Source organism: Xiphophorus couchianus, chromosome 7 (assembly GCF_001444195.1).
Source record: "Xiphophorus couchianus chromosome 7, X_couchianus-1.0, whole genome shotgun sequence".
Classification (NCBI taxonomy): Eukaryota; Metazoa; Chordata; class Actinopteri; order Cyprinodontiformes; family Poeciliidae; genus Xiphophorus; species Xiphophorus couchianus.
In genome coordinates this window covers 26,951,374-26,965,204 of record NC_040234.1, presented here as the reverse complement: position 1 = coordinate 26,965,204, position 13,831 = coordinate 26,951,374, and the positions used below count along the sequence as shown (strand labels likewise).

Genomic DNA, 13,831 nt, shown 5'->3' with positions numbered 1-13,831 from the left:
ACAATTCATACGGTCAACAGCTGTGAAAACCAATAACAGACACTGTGTCATTGTTAAAGTCATCAGTACACGTCATCTGTGTTTGTGTCAGGATCTGTGTTTTTCTATGTTTATGTAGAGTTTCTGTGTCCGTAAGTCTCTTCGTTGTCCTGTCCTCCCCTTGATTGTTCCCAGGTGTGTCTCGTCTCTGTGATTACCCTCCCGTGTATTTAACTCCACCTGTGTTCTTTGTTCCTCGTCGGGTCCTCGTCAATGTCCAGTCGTCCTCAGTGTTTCCGTGTGCCTGCTGTTCGTTGTTTGGACTGGTTTTCTTCATTAAATCATCATAATTCATCATACCTGGGTCCGCTGCATCTGCCTCACCACCTCACACCCCACTTCATGACAGTTTGACAATCTTCCAATTATTACTTCAGTTTTCTAAATCGTTGCATTGCTAAGATGGAACAAAAAACATTGCTAACAAGTAGCTAAGTGAATTCCTCACACTGCCGACGAGCGGGTCAAAGGTTGAAAAATTACAACAAAAACCCCTCAGAAGTCTTTCGTATCATGAGGGATCGATCCATCAAAATCTGGAGAAACGTCCCCAAACGTTCAACAAGCTTCGGTAGTTCAGGTGATTTTAGTTTCTCTAGAAAAAGAAGCGCCGATGTTGTGGCCGCTGTGTGCGAACCTCCATGCAAAATACGCAACGTTTAGCAGAGTTAATTCAGGTTCAATCCAACAAAGACCGGGTGGCTGGAACACGGTTTCCCTGATAACGTGGGAAGGTTTCGTTACATAACGTCGAACATCACAAAGTTGCCGTGGCAGAATCATTATGGCATTGCGTGAGCGGTGCAGTACACCTCCTGCATCTGCTGCACTTTATGGAGAGTCAATAAGTTCAGTCCCAAATGTTGATGTTCATTAGTTTGTAATTGTTTGCTCTCAGCAAATTTTAAACAGCTTGAAATGCAACAAAGGCATAGTCCAATTTCCAAAAGTATTCATGGCCCTAAAACGTTTTGGTATTTAGTCAGATTGCAGTTATATTTTCACTTTTTGATGAAAAAATCAGTGGAGCAAAGTGTCGGACAAAAAACCCAACTAAAATTAAAAATACAAGACATTTTTCAAATCAATATTATGAAAAAGCTGAGTGGAATTAGTCAATTTTACTCCAATAATCCAAAAGGTAATCAACTCTGAGATTTACTGAGATTAAACTACTGTGTCGCAAGTCTGACTTACTAACAGGAGCTTTCGCTTACAGCAAATAACATGACCTCTGACCCTGTTAATCGTCCCTGTGGTGTGCCTCAGGCCTCCATTCTTGGACCAGTATTATTTTTGTCAAACATTCTGTCCGAAGGTAAAATCACGCAGCAAACTGGCGATGTCTCTCATCACCTGTTTGCAGCTGAACATCGTCAGAAAAAAACCCCAAAAACAAACCGTCGTCTTTCTACCATTTCCTGTCGTCTTCTTCGTTGTTTTTACCAGTAGTAACATCCGGCTGTTAATCACGTGACTGATATGATGCAAAAAATAAAAGAAAAGAAAAAAGCTACCATTGCAGCTTTGCAGAACACATCCGTGTCGATATGGTACAAAAAATAAATAAATGACCTCGTCCTTGGGCGGATTTGTCAAAATGAGAGTGTTTCCTTTTAGTCTCAGAATTTCAATTTGCACAAGTACAGGGTTGTAAGTGCAGCTACTGGTAACTGGGCTGCTATGACAATTTAATGTTGCTTGGATGCGTTTCTTAAATGTCTATTTCTTTGTATTTTTACAGGCTGTAAAAAGCGGCACGTTTTTCTGCTCTGACTTTGTGAGTGCTGCTTGAGAACGGCGCTGTATGAGTAACATTCACTTATTTACCAATTTAAAGTTTAAATCCAGTTGTTTTCTAAAGTTCCTTGAAGAACAACATAAAAATTGTCACATATTTATTTAGTGAATGTGTTTTTCTCGTTCTGTGTGTGTGTGTGTGCAGAGATTCTTAAGGCGGAATCCGGTGTTCTGCTGCATCGAGGCCAGGTGTTTGGTTTGGTTTCATCCTGAATCATCAACTGATCCCAAACGGTAAAATGATCTTCTTTTAGAAACTTGGTAATGCATCATGAGTTGGGGAAAAAAATAAAAATAAAACATATTCCTCTGACGTTGCCCATGGACTTTCTGCATAAATGTAAAATCATATTAAGGTAGTTAAGGTAGTTTACTTAACTACCTCGATCTGATTTATTCTCAGATTGAGAAAAAATGTTTTTGTACGCAAATTTTTTTCTTTTATTGTTATTATTGTTTTTAACGTGTATATAAACGAGTTCCCCTGGAAGGGACACATAAAGGATTATTATATTCCATTTTTCTACACCAGTTTTCAGCAGCCCGTCTCCACTCTCTACTAACTTTGTTCTGAACCCAGGAGCGCCGCCTGTTCCCGGTGTCCACAGATTCACCTATTCCTGGACTTTTCTGCGGAACATAGCGCCAAAGATGTTTGCTCAAAATTGGTCTGCCAACATACGTATACCTTCATAAAGCCTATTCAAAACATTTGAACTAAAAAAAAGAAATCCCATATTAACCCAAAGCTCCGCTGTAGCTCTGTAATCTCCAGCTGCAGCAGCAGAAAGCAAACACCTGGCAAGGCTGTGGCTCTGCTGGCGCGCCTAAGAACGGTTGTAAACAACGGATGAAGTCTAACCATGTTTTCCACAATTAGAGGAGCAAACACAAGTGCCGGTTTCTACTTACATGTTATTTTCCTAACAGATGGACAGAGTGCTTTCTCTGTACGTTGTGGTTCTGTCCTGGACTCTCAGTTTCAAATATCAACAGTTTTATTGCTGAGTCTGTACTGAGGCATGTCAGGAATCATGTTTTTATTTTATGGCTTGTTCTGGTTTGGTTAGGTTCTGCAAATTCAGTTTTGCTTTCTGGTCAAGCTGAGGCTTTTAGGTAGTGCAGCAGGCTAGATGGATTCCTGCCAACACTCACACAAACCCATCGGCATTACTGTGTTTGTTTTTCCTCCAAGCCTCCCATCAGAGGGTTTCCTCCCACAGCCAAACCACTCAGGAGGGAACTTGTTTAACTTCACTTCTTTTACACAGTGAAGTTAAACTTCACTGTGTAAACTTCATCTGATCTTTTTATCAGGTGTGTTTATCTCTGCAGCTGAGAAATGTTGAATTTCTTAAGAATCCTCTGACTGGGGCGTGCTGTGGTGGCGCAGGGGGTTAGCACGCCCCACGTTTGGAGGCCTTAGTCCTCGACGCGGACGTCGCGGGTTCGACTCCCGGTCCCGACGACCTTTACCGCATGTCTTCCCCCCTCTCCTCACCCTCCTTCCTGTCTGCCTACTGTACCAAAAAATACGAGCCACTAGCGCCGCAAAAAGCTCTTCGGAGGAAAAAACAAACAAAAAAAAAAGAATCCTCTGACTGTTTTTTTAAAAACTGGTCTAAAATCATTTCTGATTCACTTTCTTAGATATTTGTTTTATTTTCTGGTTTTTATTCCTTTTTTTAAACAATTTTTTTATCCACTGTAGTTGTTTGTCTTGTTGTTATCTCTCCTCTCTGAACTCCTGACTTCTATTCATTCCAGACAACCCGAGTTCAGGAAGCCAAACTTTTCTTTTAAGGGTTTCAACTGCAACATTTGTTTTCATTTCCAACTGGTGCTAAACAAAACCAAAACCGTTTCCCTCCTCGCCTGTGGTGGCGCTGCACTGAGAAACACAGGAGGAAACAGCACGAAAACCTCTGAAGAAGACACCGAGCACAACTGCCTTCTTCACAAAATGGAGAGGCATCAGATCGTGGAGGTTGTTAAGACTTCTCTTTTGTCTCCGGCTGGAGACCACGACTCATTTCTCAAATATCAATTATAACTTTCCAAGCTCACCTTCTCAAAAACAAATGAAGTCCGTTAAATAAACAGCTCAAAAACTGTAGATTTGTGTCCGTCAGTAAAAGCTTCCACAGACTCAATTAAAAGCTTGAAAAAAAAAAAGTAACTCAAGTAGGGTAATTAAACATTTACTGTTCTGTTTTTTCCCCCAAAAAATATTTTTACCAAACACATGTTTGTTTCCTTATAAGAGAAAGCACAAAAAGAAAAAGAAAAAAAAAATCCACCAAAAACTCTGTTACTTATTAATAGAGCAGTCCTGTGACCTCATGGTTCTATTCAAGTCTGTCTGCAGAAATGTTTCTCGAAAATAGTAAGTAAATGAAAAAAGAAAAAGTTGAGAAAAAAAAATTCCTTTAACACGGTGCCAGAAACACACTGCAGTTTGTTCACATCATCATGTTTTCCATTCGGGCCACATGGTGGCATGAATGGAATATCTGTTTAATGAGCTAAACCAAATCAGATCAGGCTTTGATCCCCATGTCTCCTATAGGGCTCCACACATTAATGCTGTCGGGTGCAGATTAAGTTAGCTAAATGATGACTACCTATAATGCATCATGTTACGCTTGCCAGCAAGTACAGGCTACTAGTATTGTTGTTATTCATGTTCAAACGTGAGTAGTACCGGTTACATTCACTTGAGTAACTTTTTGGGGAAAAGGTATTTATACGAGTCATTTTACTGAAAAAGACATTTTTCTTTTACTTCAGTAATATTATTATCGCTTCTCTTACTTGAGTGAATTGATTTTGCATTTAAAGAAACAGACTCCAGAGATCGGAAACACCAGATTCTCAGATTCCTGCAGCATCCGAGCGAGTGCTCATTGCAAATTTGAGCACAATTATTCAACATTTCATACGTGTCACCATTTACATCCTTGTAGTTTACTTTGTATTAATAAACATGGTTATTTTATCCGAAATAACATTTCTACATAAAGGTTTGTTTATGAATTTTTGTTAACGTAAAAGCTCGTCCAGTCGGCTCCTCTCCCGTTAATCTCCTCTGGAATCGTCATTTTGCCGCTCTCACAGTAGAGTTTCGGGCTTTTGCTTCAAAAACGCTTTTCATCCGTTAAAAGTGCTTCTGTTTTTTGTTTTGTTTTGGTCTGATACTAATGTTTGTTTGCTGATCTGAAACGATTAAGCGCGGCAAACAGAGTGAAATCCAAAAACTACAAGAGTCAGCATTTCAGCAAATTTGCCGGATTTGATTTCGACTTTGTGGGCTCGGGGGCCGCACACGTCGACGTTCCAACGCGTCAACATACCGGCGCAGAAGGTGCAGCTGCGGGGGGAACTGCCTCCTATCTGTAGATCGAGATCGGAACATGAGAACGCTGAGGTGAATGTGTTTGGCAGTAGAGTGTAGAGATCAAAGTACCACAGTCACAGTGAACATGCTGGTAATATTGAAGATTGATTTCGCCAGATAACATATTGTTTCTGTCTGTTAGACTGAAAAAAGAAGAAGAAGAAAAAAAAACTACCACTGCTCCCAACATGATTAATAAGGGTTGATTTCCATTAAGCAGTCATTTCCTCTGTTTTCACTCATTTCTGAATAACATTTCTCCTGTAGTTGGACTTTGGTTTTTCTGCACTGAGCTGATGTGCTTCACTGTAAACGTCTTTTTAATGTTCACATGCACATAATAAACATTGTTTTTTTAAAATTACATTATAATCTTAAAAAACTATTATCATTATAATAGTATATTACTATTATATTACTATATATATTACTATTATATTATATTACTATTATCATTATAGTTTGTCTACTGCGACAGACTGGTGACCTGTTCAAGGTGACCTCGCCTCTCGCCCGGTACGTTAGCTGGAGACAGACACCAGCACCTCCTGATCCCTCTAAGGGACAAAGGTGTTAGAAAATGGATGGATGAATGGTTTGTCCAGTTTTTAAAAAAAATACATTTTCAACACTTTTGGAACTTCTTTGCGAACCTCCATATCCTGATGCTTGCTGCTGCTCTGACACAACAAAGGCTGCTTCTATTGTACTCTTAAATGCAGTTTGTTTCTTTAAATCAGTTTGAAATGTAAGTTTCAAACAGAAAGAAAAAACACAAAACAACGTAGTTTCAATCAGTTATTTTCCGTGATTTAAGTCGTTTATATTTTTAGGAAGACACTGAACAGGAAACACGTTATCTCTGAACGGAAAGCCAAGGTACTTCAAGGTACTTTTTCTTACATATTTGTTTAAATTACTATTACTAGCACTGCCCCTTACAGCTGGTTCCCAACAACATAGCCTGCCAGGAATGCTAAGGCTAGTTAGCATGTACGTCGATGACGGCAGATAAGCTTTTTTTTCTGGAGCGTTAAGCTTTTTCTCTGCCATTAACACATTTAGCAGCACGTACACCAAGTGATTGACAGCGCTAAGACCCTCCTCCCACTTGATTTTCTTTCACAGATAATCTGTCTCATGTTATATTGTCACAGCAGGTTTTCCATGGTATTAACAAATATGGGGGGAAAAAACCCAACAGTGCTTTTGTAAAAGTTACATTCTGCAGCTTTTAAAGACCGCGGGGGACGGAAATGGCTTTTGAGACCTCCGGCCGCATGACCTGGAAAGTTCTGATTTCTCGTCATGTGATCTAACAAAGGAATGTTCTGGACAAAGATCTACTCTAGGGGGAAAAAAAACCCAGATCAGTTTCTCACACAACCTGTGCTTTCTAGAAACAAAACAGCAGAGAAAGCATCTGCGTCTGAGCCGCGCAGCAGAAAGACGAGACTTGCTGATCGTGGGAATGTACGCGTGGTGTCTCACCGACCTGCGTGTGTCAGCATCACAAGAAAAGGTTTGTAATAAAGCTTATTGGTCCGTCTATGATCTTATTGGTCAGCACCGAAGTTTGGCTTCATGCATGCACAGTTAGCCGACTTGCCTGACACATTCGTCTCCAAGCAACAAAGACCGTTGCTCACTTGAGCGCAGCACGAATCTATACCCAGATTTATCTGTGATTTCTACAGTGAAGCCACAACAATTCCAGCTCTCAGCTGGAAACAGATGGTGTTGTTGACAGAAACGCTCATATAAATGCTAAACCCGCTTCACTGCCAACGGTTTCTGAGTAGGTTACTTGTTATGGCTACCATTAAGCGGTGCACAAAGACAGTACTGATTGCAGGGAGAAGAAGAAGGAAAAGAGCTACGATGGAAGAAATGGATGCCTGATGCTGCTGTACTGCTGAGTGAGTTAAGAATAAACGTTCTTTGTCTTCTCGTGCTTCTACCTCATCCTGGCTTCCAAACATAACATTGTTTTTATGGCTTCCAGAAAATGCTGAACGTTTCCTGGAAACATGGCCTGTAAAACCAGCACTCATGCAAAATGCCGAGATGTTCATAGAGAGTTATGTTCAGTCGGAACACATTACTGAAAATTATGTGCTGCCTGGATTTCTGTATTCACCATTAACGCCATCGTTTTGCACCCAAACGTCCTCACCACCACAGAACACCACTTCACGACGGAAGGGATTCGCCTGCAGAAATCGAAATGGCGTCGCGCCGTACGTTCAACGTTCGAGACAAGGATCATTTTCAAAAGGAGGAAAGGCAGATGGAAGGACCAAGTTACCACACCAATGGAACACACACACACACATACACACACACACATTTTGACTCAAGTAAAAGAAAAAGTATTCGGTAAAACAGCGACCCTTTACTGAGTAAACGTCAAAACAAAAACCATCTCGTATTTAAAAACTGCATCATCGAACTCACCAAAATATAAAGTTATGTGGAAATTTGGAAATTTTAAGAAAAATATAGAAAATAATTCATAATTACAAAATAGCAGAATCAAGCATATGTGGCTGAAGCTACGTTAACCTTTGACCTGCCTCAGTGGTTTGGACTAAAATCCCACTCTGAGCTACAGAGCTATAATTATACTTTTCAGACAGCACAACCTCACACTCAGTCACAGCCTCCCATCACATCACCACTACTTTGTTGCCGTCAGTCTCTATAAACCATTTAACTTCAATTTGCTCTGTATGTTTGACATATGCATAAACATCCTGCACAAGTGGCTACAAGTGCCATAAACATGCTTTATTTTTACACATTTTTCCCTTGTCCTGATGAGAAATGATGCAGACTTCTAACAAACCTTTATTCCAGCCAATCCCTTTTGCTCCTTGTGGCACCAACAGCCTCTAAGCTAGGAGTAGCTTGTTGGAAAATAGCAACGGTTTTGAAACCGCAGCTAAAGTCTGGCTGTGTTTTCATCTTAGAAAGCAGTGCAGGCCTAGATTAATGTGAGTTTAATTGCACTTAATATTTAAAATGTTGTTCATAAAGAACTTTTAACAGCTTTTGTTTATACAGGCACTGCTAGCTAGCACATATCATTTAGCATAGCTGGTGGGTTGAGGGGACACTTTAGTGACCAGACTCCAGAGCTGTCCGTTATAAAATGAAGAGGATGTTTATGTTGAACTACATGGAGCGTTACTAAAAAAAAAACTAAACTGAGCTGGATTATTACCATTGCTGTATCTGATCTAGATTTTTTTTCCTACATATTCTGGCTGAGTTTTGACTGTTTTGAGAAACAAGCGAAGCTGGAAGAGGAGAACCTCTTGCAGCACAAGGTCGTTTTATGGAGCAACAACTGAATCCACAAAGTCCAGTGGTGCCCAAAGTGGGTCCTGGAGGGCCGGCATCCTGCATGCTTTAGTTCTCTCCCTGGTTTAACGCATCTGGATCAAATGATGGCTCGTTAGAAGGCCTAAGAAAAACACTGACATGCTGAAAAGGTTGTTACTACAACCAGGAAGAGAACTGAAACGTGCAGGATGCCGGCCCTCCAGGACCCACTTTGGGCACCCCTGAAATAGTCCATGGCCCAAAGTTTCGCATTTTACTTTGTGCTGGTTTATGACTGCAGATGTTGAAACTGCGTTACCCTCATTCAATCTTATCCATTTCATTTTTTTATTTTATTTTCAGACAACATACCTCACAGGCTATAAAAACACAGCAGAGCAAAGAACAAGTAAACCACATCCAAAACGTTTAATGCACTGTTTAGACAACAACTCAAACATTGTGGCACCAAAAGACTTAGAGTCGTCACTGAAAGAAGCTGAGATCAGCACAAATTGGGGCAGAAAACACACTTTCGAATTCTAGGCCAGAATTATTATGTGGCAAATGTCTCCCATAAGCAGACAGTATGGCTATGTTATATATTTTCTGAATCCTTAGAGGCCGTTGAGTATTGCAGTTGTTAACCGTTGTGTCCATGATGTCCCTTGATACAACAAAGCTAAAAGAAAGGTATTGAGTTTAGGAAAAACAGTAAAAAAAAACAAACAAAAAAAAAAACATGTATGATTTTTTTGCCTTGAAGAGCTCCAATGACTTCCGTGTTGGTCAGAGAAACTCAAAACATGGCTTAAGTGAAAACCAAGAGTGTCCCCATTAAGATGGTACCAAACGTTGTGTTAGTTAGGCCATGTGACAAATGCCTATAGCATGAGATGAGCCTAACCCAGACAAACCCCAGTATCAAAAAACAGAATCTATCCAAAGAGGTTGTTCACTTCATGAGCTGATAACTATGACTCAGCTGCCATTTTGGAAGGGCTACCATACAAAAATATTAACTAGAGACATGCAGCCAAAAAAAAAAAAAAAAAAGGTCTGGCCCACAGACTAAAATGCATCATGTTTTCATATTTTTATTTAGAAAAGAATCTAATCGCCATCAAGTTCTTTCCTTCTCTCCCTCAACAATTGTTTGACTGTAAAACTTAAAATACATCGAAGCATTTTGACAAAAATGTTCAAAGAGGTGTGAAAGCATTTGCAAGGCATGACGCACAAGATTTATTTTTTTACATAAGAAAATAAATCTTGTGTGTGTGACTGTGTGTGTGCATGGGATGTGTCAGCTACCAAAGAGGAAATTCCTACCATAGACCTCAATTACCTGTGGTATTGAAGTCTGTGTACAGACCTCAATACAGTGCAGGTACTATTCCTAATATGTGAATTACATAAATATGACTCCAGTTACCTGATTTAGAGTACATGTTTGCCGATTTGAAGCTGTAACTCACAGCCAATCAGGGCAGTTGAGTTTTTGCCATCTGTCATGAAATGTGGTGTAGGGTGGTGAGGATGACGAGTTGGACCCGGGTTGTTTGAGCAAACGATGATGGTTTTAGTGGAGAATTTACAAAATACAAAGTTTATGCAGCACAGGTGAGCAGTAAGGCAAAGAGCTCAGACACCGGCAGACAAGCTAGACTGAACCAGGGCAGGGTGGACGACGTACGACTTTAGACCAGGACGACAGGGAGACACATGTGGGATTAAATACACAGGGAGCTAATCAGAGGATACAAAGGACAGCTGCAAACTATCAAGGGGTAGAAGAGAACACAGGAACTAATTAACACAGAGAAAACCAAATTCTCACACTATCTGAGTTTGCACAAAATTAATCTGTGATGAGTTCTTCTGTCAGTCCCAGTGACCTATTTAGTTCAGCATTCAGTCCACTTTATTATCTCGCTCCAGCTTCCCTCATTTTTTTAGGAGTTTCTATATCAACATATCTGCAGGCCATTTCCCTTGGACTTCCCATAAAGCAAAAGCTCAGCAAGTCCCGTCGTCGTGAGCCTACAGCTGGCTGCTGGATTAAAGCAGAAGAACCCAGAACAATGGAAAACTGGGCTCTGTGTTTCTGAATCCTGGCCTGAACACGAGAGCTGGTCCTGAAGTCCAGCTTGTCTCATATCAGGAGTAACGTCACACTTTGTCTCCGACTGCTTTCGCCTCATGCTTCCTGAGCCTGGCTCAGTCAACACATTGTTCCCCTCCCTTCATGCGAGGGTTTCAAAGTGAAGATTAGATGTAAGCTGTTGCCGTTTAAACCAGAAATTTGGGGTTTGGGGGTTTTCATCTTCCATTTTATTAATCCCTTAACTGCCACCCTGGAAATGCTTATGTGTTATCTAATGGACACCGGTGACCTCATGACAGCTAAGGGGGCCAAACTGATTTTTATTATCATTTGACTGAACTCAACTGAATTAAATAAATTTGCTAAATGGAAACACGGCAATTTACAAAGAAGAAGAAGAAAAAAAGTAGGATGATGTGGTTTTTCAAATATGTGGGAATAGATGTATTTTTGCACTACTCAATCCAATGGGAACTGAACCAGGACTCAAAGATCACATGAGGCGAAGGGTTGGCAATGAACTAAGAGAAGTAAACTCAAACATAAGAAACAGAACATACAGGGGAAATTAAGGAGCTAAACACTAAGGAGCGAAGTCACAAGGTGAGATGTGACGGAGTATTGGGGCCGTTGTAGATACAAAAAAAAAGAGGAGTAAAAAAAACTCTGAAATGTTGAGATTTGATCTCAAAACGTTTCTAGAAAACAACACTTGGAAATTCCAGAGTTTTAAAGTAAAGTACAAATTTCTGAAATTAATCTTGAAATTTCTGAGTTTTTTTCAAGCAAGTTTTCAACTTTTCCAACTCCTAAATTTCAACGTTTTTTTTTTTCCCCATTCAAATTTCTATTTTTTTTTGGCTTAAACTGACTCCTCCACTTTGTTTTCTGTCTACAACGGCGCCAAACACGGCGAGGGCGACATCCTTGTCACCCTCGGTAACAACAGTGAGAACAAAGGAGGCGGTTACGTCAGGAACAAACAAAATGAATGAGCTTTGGTTTTCTTTCAAAACACAAAAGAAAACCAAAACCCACAGATTGGGTCAAAAACGGCCTCTTTCTGTTTCCCTCCACCAGCAAGGAGGTTATAGTGGACTATAGTGGATTCCAGTTCATTTGCCCAGGAATTTGATGACATCAGACTGACCTCACTGCTGAACACCTCGTTTCTGAGGAAGACCTCAGGAAAGTATGAAAGCAATCTGTCCAGCCTCCATCCTCTCTGGCCCCCTGCAGACACACCACACCCTTATGCTGCACCCTAAGATGGTAAACGGTAAATGGACTGAACTTATATAGCGCTTTTCCAGTCATTTTGACCACTCAAAGCGCTTTACACTAGAGTCGCACTTACAAACACACACACATTTATACACCGATATGCACATCGGTAGACAATTTGGGGTTAAGTGCCTTGCCTTGTGCCCAGAGGCACATCGACATGTGGCAGGAGGAAGCTGGAATCGAACCTGCAACCTTCCGATCGCAAGACGACTACTCTACCAAAGACCCACAGTATCAATCAGTGGGCTGATTGAGACTTCATTTATTTGTTTATTTATCGCTGAGGGTGCCGCTCCAACTTCATCATATTGTGGAAACATAATGACAAAATAAAGATCATACGTCTCATGTCTCTGGAATCAGCTTCGAAATCTCATCACCAGCCTGGAGTCATGCACAGGTTGCATATTTAATGCTGATGATTCGGTCAGTCTAAGTGCTCAAACAGATCGATCTGTTTGATGGTCAAACAGATTTTTTTTTCCTGCCTGATTTTATCTTAAAATGATTTATTTGTAAGGATTTATTTTTTCACGTTTTCTCCTTTAAAGCACCAGAATTTGAGAATGAAATGACATTTTTCTGTTACTTTCTGACAAATACTTTTACTTGATTACATCTTTTGTACTTTTCCTTTTAACTTCTGGTGTACTCTACCCACCTTCTCCCCATGCCCTAATGTTAACGAAGCATGCCTCCACACCCATTTCTGTCACTCTATCGGCTCATTTTGATATTATAAAAAATACATTAAGAAACCAGGATTTAAAGCTGAGACCAGCAGCACAGACAAGCGCAAACATTCTATTTAATTACATTTTAGATTTTTTTTTTTATATCAGAGTTTTTTTTTTCCTGTTCCACTAACTAAAAAACAGCATCAAAGCCAAGAAAGAAATTGCACTAAGTAGTTGTAAAGAGAGAGAGAGAGAAATAGCTGAATCAATGATTTCCATTTTCAGAAGCACAATAGCAACCACAGCCACCAAAAGACGTCATGATCCCGTTTTATGCAACAGGAGAAAATGAAACATGGAAACAATCAACATGCTGAACAGAAGTGTGCGAACGCACATGTCATGATCATTCACCCCCCGCTGCTCTCTGCAGAGCAGCAAAACGTCCCAAGTTTGGACGTCCAGAGCAGAAGGAGCAGGAATTCTGCTTACAGAGCAGAATGGCTGCAGAATGACGGCTCCTTCTGCAGTCATTCTGCTTACAGAGCAGAAGCACGTTTCTGAAGTTTCCTCCAAAAATATAAATAATAATAACAAAAGTTCAATTTAACTCGCATCTACTATGCAGGCATCTCCTTGTTCTTCCAAACTACAATTATTATTATTATTATTATTATTATGCAGTCAATCCTACGAACACGCGCATGCAGAAAGTATTCAGAATCTGTCCAGAACATGACCATCACTTACCACTATAACAAAGAGGCGGATCGGTTTCGTAAAGTTTCTCTGTTTCCAGACTCTCTGACCAAACAGTCATGATTCATAGGAAACATTGAGAACCCAGTGGAGCCTACCTGCTGCAGCCCGCAGTCCGCGCCTCTGCTCCGCCTCACTGACACGCCTTCTCCTTTTGTAAATCACATCTTTACTTTCACTTTCGGTGTGAAACGTATCCTCCTCCAAGCATGATATCATCCTGGACTTTCCGGAACGGGGATATTTTTGCCGCATGTCTTCCCCCGTTTCCTTCCCCCGGTTCTGTCGGCCTACTTTCATATTATTTCATATTATTATATCATAAGAGACACTAGAGCCCACAAAAGACAACCTGGAGGATAACTTCGGCGAGCCGCTACGTGACAACATGATAACGGTTGCTAACGTCTCTAAGCCAACCGAAATGAACAGCTGACA

At 40.5% G+C, this 13,831-nt stretch overlaps 1 protein-coding gene across 5 annotated transcripts in view; it reads right to left on the bottom strand.

The window, feature by feature from the left end:
* The window catches only part of LOC114148389 (cell wall protein DAN4-like), a 33,990-nt gene extending 20,389 nt beyond the window's left edge, over positions 1–13,601 (bottom strand). For 4 of the 5 annotated variants that reach the window (XM_028023624.1, XM_028023628.1, XM_028023627.1 and 1 more), the window contains exon 1: positions 13,385–13,532. The gene's annotated coding sequence lies outside the window, so the exon portion shown is untranslated. Of the gene's footprint in view, positions 1–13,384 lie in introns of all 5 variants that reach the window. The other variant, XM_028023625.1, reaches the window with a different exon arrangement.
* Positions 13,602–13,831: the final 230 nt, after the last annotated feature.